Source organism: Lygodium microphyllum, chromosome 18, assembly GCF_053477565.2.
Source record: "Lygodium microphyllum isolate KBCC chromosome 18, Lygodium_microphyllum_v1.1.10, whole genome shotgun sequence".
Classification (NCBI taxonomy): domain Eukaryota; kingdom Viridiplantae; phylum Streptophyta; class Polypodiopsida; order Schizaeales; family Lygodiaceae; genus Lygodium; species Lygodium microphyllum.
In genome coordinates this window covers 57,501-67,500 of record NC_141152.1, presented here as the reverse complement: position 1 = coordinate 67,500, position 10,000 = coordinate 57,501, and positions in this window count along the sequence as shown.

Genomic DNA, 10,000 nt, shown 5'->3' with positions numbered 1-10,000 from the left:
GATGTAAAGAGAAAGAGGGGAGGAGCACGAAGGCTCGAGAGTTTACGGGGAGAAAAATAAAATGAAAAATGGGGATGGGACGAGGGCATGCTTTCGTTTCCCACCGTGGACAAAGCCGCACACGAGCACGTGCATCAGCCATCGCCACCACCACGCACGAGGCGTGCTCAACGTTGTCTTGTCTGCCACATTCCGAGCTCGTGTCGAGTCGAAAGACGATGGAGACGCTCATGCATTCCACCGTTTCGCGTCAACAAGAGCCCATCATGAGGTACACTCAACCCCACCGGGAACAAGCCCCGCCGACGAAGAAGCACCTCGATCACATCGTTCCATCGGTTTCGGTCCATCCGTATCGATACAAGCCGCACAATATTCACGACGAGAATCGCCGTTAGCATTGAGAACCATGGAGCTCAAACACGATCTCGCCAAAAACAAGACACGTGTTCAAGGCACCGCACTTCGCTCCTCACCGCCTAGTGGGCACATGTTGACCGCCACGACGCGATGTCCTCGCAAGGATCACCACAAGTCGCTTGAGCCTAACCGTTCGGCGGGGGGTACATGGCATTTGCTCACGAGACACTCCTCGCGGACAAGACGGATGCGGGGACCATACGCCTCACCTCACCCTCCCTTGGATCTCCAAGGAGTGTTTCGATGGAGCAAGCACCACTACCCTCATAGGTGTTTTCGGCTCCAACGGCAAGGCATACCTACAAAGCCCGAAATTTTCCTTGGGGGGGGGGGGGGGAAGGGCGCCTCGCGACATGGCGTGTTGAGGGGGGGAGGGGGGGCCGAATTTTGGAGGGGGGGGAGGGGGCGCCGAATTTTGAAGGTGGGGGGGGGCCGAAATTTTGAGGGGGGGTGGGGGGGGGGGGCGAATTTTTGAGGGGGGGGGGGGGGGGGGGGGGGGGGGGGGGCCGAATTTTTGGGGGGGGGGGGAGGGGGGGGTTGGTGTGTGTTGAGAGGGGCCGAATTTTGAAGGGGGGGGGGCGAATTTTTGAGGGGGGGTGGGGGGGGAGGGGTGGTGTGGTGTGTGTTGAGAGGGGGGGCGAATTTTGGAGGGGGGTAGGGGTGGTGTGGTGTGGTGTGTGTTGGGGGGGGGGGAGGGGGGCAGAATTTTTGAGGGGGCGTCATGGTGGGTGGGTGGGTGTGTTAAGGGGAGGGGAGCACGTCGCGTCTTGTCATGTCAACACACACCACACCACCCCTCCCCCCCCCTCAAAAATCCCCCCCCTCAACACACACCACACCACCCCTCCCCTTCCCCCCTCCAAATTTCGCCCCACCCTCAACACACACCACCCCACCCCTCCCCCCCCCCCGCCCCCAAAAAATTCGCCCCCCCCCAACACACACCACCCCACCCCCCCCCCCCAAAAAATTCCGCCACCCCCCTCAACACACACCACACCACACCACACCACCCCTCCCCCCCCCCCCCCGCCCCCAACACACACCACCCCTCCCCCCCCCCAACACACACCACCCCACCCCCCCCCCAAAATTCCGCCACCCCCCTCAACACACACCACACCACACACCCCCTCCCCCCCCTCCAAAATTTGCCCCCCCCCCCCCCCGCCCCCAACACAAACCACCCCTCCCCCCCCCTCAATACACACCTCCCCACCCCCCCCTCAATACACACCTCCCCACCCCCCCCTCAACAAACACCACACCACCCCTCCCCCCCCCTCAAAAATCCCCCCCCCCTCAACACACACCACACCACACCACCCCTCCCCCCCCCAAAAATTCCCCCCCCCCCTCAACACACACCACCCCACCCCCCTCCAACACACACCACACAACCCCTCCCCCCCCTCAAAAATTCCCCGCCCCCCCCTCAACACACACCACACCACCCCTCCCCCCCCCTCAAAAATCCCCCCCCCCTCAACACACACCACACCACACCACCCCTCCCCCCCCCCCTCCAAATTTTGCCCCCCCCCCAAAAAATTAGCCCCCCCCCTCAACACACACCACACCACACCACCCCTTCCCCCCCCTCCAAAATTCGCCCCCCCCCCTCAACACACACCACCCCACCATCCCCCTCAAGACACACCACACCACCCCTCCCCCCCCCTCAAAAATCCCCCCCCTCAACACACACCACACCACCCCTCCCCTTCCCCCCCTCGAAATTTCGCCCCCCCTCAACACACACCACCCCACCCCTCCCCCCCCGCCCCAAAAATTCGCCCCCCCTCCAAATTTTGCCCCTTCCCCCCCCAAAAATTCGCCCCCCCCTCAACACACAACACACCACACCACCGCTCCCCCCCCCCTCCAAAATTCGCCCCGCCCCCCAAAAATTTCCCACCCCTCCCCCCTAAACACACACCACCCCAACCCCCCCCCAACACACACCACACCACCCCTCCCCCGCCCCCCCTCAACACACACCACACCACCCCTCCCCCCCCCCTCAACACACACCACACCACCCCTCCCCTTCCCCCCACCAAATTTCGCCCCCCCCTCAACACACACCACCCCACCCCTCCACCCCCCCCGCCCCCAAAAAATTCGCCCCCCCCCCAACACACACCACCCCACCCCCCCCAAAAAAATTCGGCCACCCCCCTCAACACACACCACACCACACCACACCACCCCTCCCCTTCCCCCCCTCATAATTTCGCCTTCCCCTCAACACACACCACCCCACCCCTCCCACCCCCCAAAAATTCGCCCCCCCGTCCAAATTTCGCCCCTTCCCCCCCCAAAATTTCGCCCCCCCCCAACACACACCACGCCACACCACCCCTCCCCACCCCCCCCTCAACATACACCACCCAACACCACCCCTCCCCCCCCCCAACACACACCACACCACACCACCCCTCCCCTTCCCCCCCTCCAAATTTCGCCCCCCCCTCAACACACACCACCCCACCCCTCCCCCGCCCCCGCCCCCAAAAAATTCGCCCCCCCCAACACACACCACCCCACCCCCCCCCCCCAAAAAATTCGGCCACCCCCCTCAACACACACCACACCACACCACCCCTCCCCCCCCCTCCAAAATTTGCCCCCCCACCCCCCGGCCCCAACACACACCACCCCTCCCCCCCCCCCCAAAAATTCGCGCCCCCCCCCTCAATACACACCTCCCCACCCTTCCCACCTCCCCCCTCAACACACACCACACCACACCACCCCTCCCCCCCCTCTCAAAAATCCCCCCCCCTCAACACACACCACACCACCCCTCCCCTTCCCCCCCTCCAAATTTCGCCCACCCCTCAACACACACCACCCCACCCCCCCCCCCTCAACACACACCACCCCACACCACACCACCCCTCCCCCCCCCCAAAAAATCCCCCCCCCCCGCCCTCAACACACACCACCCCACCCCCCCCCTCAACACACACCACACCACACCACCCCTCCCCCCCCCTCAAAAATCCCCTCCCCCCCCCCTCAACACACACCACACCACCCCTCCCCTTCCCCCCCTCGAAATTTTGCCCCCCCCTCAACACACACCACCCCACCCCTCCCCCCCCGCCCCAAAAATTCGCCCCCCCTCCAAATTTCGCCCCTTCCCCCCCCAAAAATTCGCCCCCCCCTCAACACACACCACACCACACCACCCCTCCCCCCCCCCCTCCAAAATTCGCCCCCCCCCTCAAAAATTCCCCCTCCCCCTCAACACACACCACACCACACCACCCCTCCCCCCCCCCTCAACACACACCACACCACCCCTCCCCTTCCCCTCCACCAAATTTCGCCCCCCCCCCAACACACACCACCCCACCCCTCCCCCCCCCCCCCCGAACCCAAAAAATTCGCCCCCCCCCCCCAACACACACCACCCCACCCCCCCGCAAAAAAATTCGGCCACCCCCCTCAACACACACCACACCACACCACACCACCCCTCCCTCCCCCCTCCAAAATTTCCCCCCCCCCCGCCCCCAACACACACCACCCCTCCCCCCCCCCAAAAATTCGCCACCCCCCTCAATACACACCTCCCCACCCTTCCCCCCCCCCCCTCAACACACACCACCGCACCCCCCCCTCAACACACACCACACTACACCACACCACACCACCCCTCCCCCCCCCTCAACACACACCACACCACACCACACCACACCACCCCTCCCCTTCCCCCCCTCCAAATTTAGCCCCCCCTCAACACACACCACCCCACCCCTCCCCCCCCCCCAAAAAATTCGCCCCCCCCTCCAAATTTCGCCCCTTCCCCCCCCCCAAAAATTCGCCCCCCCCCCTGAACACACACCACACCACACCACCCCTCCCCCCCCCCAACACACACCACCCCACACCACCCCTTCCCCCCCCCCCCTCAACACACACCACCCCACACCACCCCTTCCCCCCCCCCCCCTCAACACACACCACCCCACCCCCCCCCCCCCCCCGTCAAAAATTCCCCCCCCCCCCCCCTCAACACACAAAACACCACCCCCCCCCCCTGAACACACACCACACCACACCACCCCTCCCCCCCCCCCGCAAAAAAATTGGCCCCCCCCCTCAACACAGACCACACCACACCACCCCTCCCCCCCCTCCAAAATTCGCCCCCCCCCCTCAACACACACCACCCCACACCACCCCCCCCCCCCCAAAAATTCCCCCCCCCCCTCAACAAACACCACCCCATCCCCCCCCCCTAAACACACACCACACCACCCCTCCCCCCCCCCCTCAAAAATCCCCCCCCCCCCCCAACACACAAAACACCACCCCTCCCCCCCCCCTCAACACACACCACACCACACCACCCCTCCCTCCCCCCCCTCCAAATTTTGCCCCCCCCCCCCCCAAAAATTGCCCCCCCCTCAACACACACCACACCACACCACCCCTCCCCCCCCTCCAAAATTCGCCCCCCCCCCCCAACACACACCACCGCACACCACCCCTCCCCCCCCCAAAAATTCCCCCCCCCCCCTCAACACACACCTCCCCCCCCCCCCCCCTCAACACACACCACACCACACCACCCCTCCCCCCCCCCCCAAAAATTCCCCCCCCCCCCTCAACACACAGCACACCACCCCTCCCCCCGCCTCAAGAATCCCCCCCCCCTCCTCAACACACACCACACCACCCCTCCCCTTCCCCCCCTCCAAATTTCGCCCCCCCCTCAACACACACCACCCCACCCCCCGCTCCCCCCCCCCCCCCCGCCCCCAAAAAATTCGCCCCCCCCCCCAACACACACCACCCCACCCCCCCCCCCCAAAAATTTGGCCACCCCCCTCAACACACACCACACCACACCACACCACCCCTCCCCCCCCCCCAAAAATTGGCGCTCCCCCCCCTCAATACACACCTCCCCACCCTTCCCCCCCCCCTCAACACGCACCACCCCACCCCCCCCCTCAACACACACCACACCACCCCTCCCCCCCCCCCTCAAAAATCCCCCCCCCCCCCCCTCAACACACACCACACCACCCCTCCCCCCCCCCTCAAAAATCCCCCCCCCCCCCCCCTCAACACACACCACACCACACCACCCCTCCAAGGGTGTTTTTGAGGGGGCGTGATGGAGGGTGGGTGGGTGTGTTAAGGGGAGGGGAGCACGTCGCGTCGTGTCAGGCCATGGGGCGCGGGGGGGGGGGGCATTTCGCCCCTCCCTCAACACACACCACCCCACCCCACCCCCCCCCCCCCCGCCCCCAAAAAATTCGCCCCCCCCCCCCCCCAACACACACCACCCCACCCCCCCCCCCCCCAAAAATTCGGCCACCCCCCTCAACACACACCACACCACACCACACCACCCCTCCCCCCCCCCCCCAAAAATTCGCGCCCCCCCCCTCAATACACAACTCCCCACCCTTCCCCCCCCCCCCCAACACGCACCACCCCACCCCCCCCCCCCTCAACACACACCACACCACCCCTCCCCCCCCCCTCAAAAATCCCCCCCCCCCCTCAACACACACCACACCACACCACCCCTCCAAGGGTGTTTTTGAGGGGGCGGCATGGAGGGTGGGTGGGTGTGTTAAGGGGAGGGGAGCACGTCGCGTCGTGTCAGGCCATGGGGCGCGGGGGGGGGGGGGGCATTGCGTTGGGTGGGTGTGTGTGTTAAGGGGAGGGTGGCACATCGCATCCTGTCGTGTCATGGGGGGGCGGGGAGGGGGGGGATCCCATGGGGGGGGATGTCATGGGGGGGGGGGGCGCGTCGCATCGTGTCGTGTCATGGGGGGGGGGGGGGTCGGGTGAGGATGTCATGGGGGGGGGGGGGGCGCGTCGCATCATGTCGTGTCATGGGTGGGGGGGCTGGGGTGGGGATGTCATGGGGGGGGGGCGCGGCACGTCGCGACATGGTGTGGTGTGTGTTGAGGGGGGAAGGGGGGGCGCGTCGCGTTGTGTCGTGTCATGGCGGCGTGCGTCGTGTCATGGGGGCTGGGGGGGATGTCATGGGGGGGCCGAATTTTTGAGGGGGGGGGGGGGGGGGTGGTGTGTGTTGAGGGGGGAGGCGAATTATTGAGGGGGGGACGTCATGGGGGGGGCGCATCGCGTCGTGTCGTGTCATGGGGGATGGGGGGATGTCATGGGGGGGGGGAGGGGGGTTGTCATGTTATGTTGGGGAGGGGGCACGTCGCGTCATGTCGGGGCATGGTGGGGGGGAGGGGGCATCGCGACACCCCGCGTCACCCCCCACAACACGGCACACCCCCCCACCCCACCCCACCGCACCCCCCTACGACGCGGCGCCTCCCCCCCACCCCACCTCGAAAAACCCCGCTCCATCCACAGCACCCCACCACTCCTCCAAAAACCAGGCTCGACCCACCGTGCCCCGCCTCACTCCCCCACGACACGGCGCACCCTCCACCCCACCGCACCCCCCCACGATGCCCCCCGCACCCCACCTCGAGAAACCCCGCTCCCTCCACACCACCCCACCACGCCTCCGAAAACCCCGCTCGACCCACCCCACCTCGCGTGAGCCCCCCCACGACACGGCACACCCCCCACACCCCACCGCACCCCCCCACGACACGGCGCACCCCCCCACCCCCCCTCACCCCACGTCGAAAAACCCCGCTCGACCCACCCAACCCCGCGTCACTCCCCCATGACACGGCACACCCCCCCACCCCACCGCACCCCCCCACGACGCCACCCCCCCCGCACCCCACCTCGAAAAACCCCGCTCCCTCCACGCCACACCACAAATGCCTCCGAAAACCCCGCTCGACCCACCCCACCCCGCGTCACCGCCCCACGACATGGCGCACCCCCCACCCCACCGCACCCCCCAACGACGCCGCCCCGCACCCCACCTCGAAAAACCCCGCTCCCTCCATACCACCCCACCACGCCTCCGAAAACCCCGCTCGACCCACCCCACCTCGCGTCAGCCCCCCACGACACGGCACACCCCCCACACCCCACCGCACCCCCCACGACGCGGCGCATATCCCCCCCCCCGCACCCCACCTCGAAAAACCCCACTCGACCCACCCAACCCCGCGTCACTCCCCCAGGACACGACGCACCCCCCCACCCCACCGCACCCCCCCACGACGCGGCGCATATCTCCCCCCCCGCACCCCACCTCGAAAAACCCCGCTCGACCCACCCCACCCCGCGTCACCCCCCCACGACACGGCACACCCCCCCACCCCACCGCACCCCCCCACGACGCCCCCCCCCACCCCACCTCGAAAAACCCCGCTCCCTCCACGCCACACCACCACGCCTCCGAAAACCCCGCTCGACCCACCCCACCCCGCGTCTCCCCCCCACGACACGGCGCACCCCCCCACCCCACCGCACCCCCCCACGACGCCCCCCCGCACCCCACCTCGAAAAATCGTGCTCCCTCCACAGCACCCCACCTCTCCTACAAAAACCCCGCTCGACCACCCCCACCCCGCGTCACCCCCCACAACGCCCCCCCGCACCCCACCTCGAAAAACCCGGCTCCCTCCACAGCACCCCACCTCTCCTCCAAAAACCCCGCTTGACCACCCCAACCCCGCGTCACTCCCCCACGACACGGCGCACCACCCCACCCCACCGCACCCCCCCACGACACCCCCCCGCACCCCACCTCGAAAAACCGCGCTCCCTCCACAGCACCCCACCTCTCCTCCAAAAACCCCGCTCGACCACCCCCACCCCGCGTCACCCCCCACGACGCCCCCCCCGCACCCCACCTCGAAAAACCCCGCTCCCTCCACAGCACCCCACCTCTCCTCCAAAAACCCCGCTTGACCACCCCAACCCCGCGTCACTCCCCCATGACACGGCGCACCCCCCCACGATGCCCCCCCGCACCCCACCTCGAAAAACCCCGCTCCCTCCACACCACCCCGCCACGCCTCCAAAAAACCGCGCTCGACCAACCCCACCCCGCGTCACGGCGCACCCCCCACCCCACCGCACCCCCCCACGATGCCCCCCCCCACCCCACCTCGAAAAACCGAGCTCCATCCACAGCACCCTACCTCTCCTCCAAAAACCCCGCTCGACCCACCCCACCCCGCGTCACCCCCCCACGACACGGCGCACCCCCCCACCCCACCGCACCCCCCCACGACGCCCCCCCCGCACCCCACCTCGAAAAACCCCGCTCCCTCCACGCCACACCACAAATGCCTCCGAAAACCCCGCTCCACCCACCCCACCCCGCGTCACCCCCCCACGACATGGCGCACCCCCCACCCCACCGCACCCCCCAACGACGCCGCCCCGCACCCCACCTCGAAAAACGCCGCTCCCTCCATACCACCCCACCACGCCTCCGAAAACCCCGCTCGACCCACCCCACCTCGCGTCAGCCCCCCACGACACGGCACACCCCCCACACCCCACCGCCCCCCCCCACGACGCGGCGCATATCCCCCCCCCCCCCCCGCACCCCACCTCGAAAAACCCCACTCGACCCACCCAACGCCGCGTCACTCCCCCAGGACACGGCGCACCCCCCCACCCCACCGCAACCCCCCACGACGCGGCGCATATCCCCCCCCCCCCCCCGCACCCCACCTCGAAAAACCCCGCTCGACCCACCTCACCCCGCGTCACCCCCCCACGACACGGCGCACCCCCCAACCCCACCGCACCCCCCCACGACGCCCCCCCCCCACCCCACCTCGAAAAACCCCGCTCCCTCCACGCCACACCACCACGCCTCCGAAAACCCCGCTCGACCCACCCCACCCCGCGTCTCCCCCCACGACACGGCGCACCCCCCCACCCCACCGCACCCCCCCACGACGCCCCCCGCACCCCACCTCGAAAAACCGCGCTCCCTCCACAGCACCCCACCTCTCCTCCAAAAACCCCGCTCGACCACCCCCACCCCGCGTCACCCCCCACGACGCCCCCCCGCACCCCACCTCGAAAAACCCCGCTCCCTCCACAGCACCCCACCTCTCCTCCAAAAACCCCGCTTGACCACCCCAACCCCGTGTCACTCCCCCATGACACGGCGCACCCCCCCACGACGCCCCCCCCGCACCCCACCTCGAAAAACCCCGCTCCCTCCACACCACCCCGCCACGCCTCCAAAAAACCGCGCTCGACCCACCCCACCCCGCGTCATGGCGCACCCCCCACCCCACCGCACCCCCCCACGATGCCCCCCCCACCCCACCTCGAAAAACCGAGCTCCATCCACAGCACCCCACCTCTCCTCCAAAAACCCCGCTCGACCCACCCCACCCCGCGTCACCCCCCACGACACGGCGCACCCCCCCACCCCACCGCACCCCCCCACGACGCCCCCCCCGCACCCCACCTCGAAAAACCCCGCTGCCTCCACGCCACACCACCACGCCTCCGAAACCCCGCTCGACCCGCGTCACCCCCCACGACACGGCGCACCCCCCCACGACGCCCCCCCCCGCACCCCACCTCGAAAAACCCCGCTCCCTCAACAGCACCCCGCCACGCCTCCGAAAACCCCGCTCGACCCACCCCACCCCGCGTCACCCGCCACGACACGGTGCACCCCCCCACAACG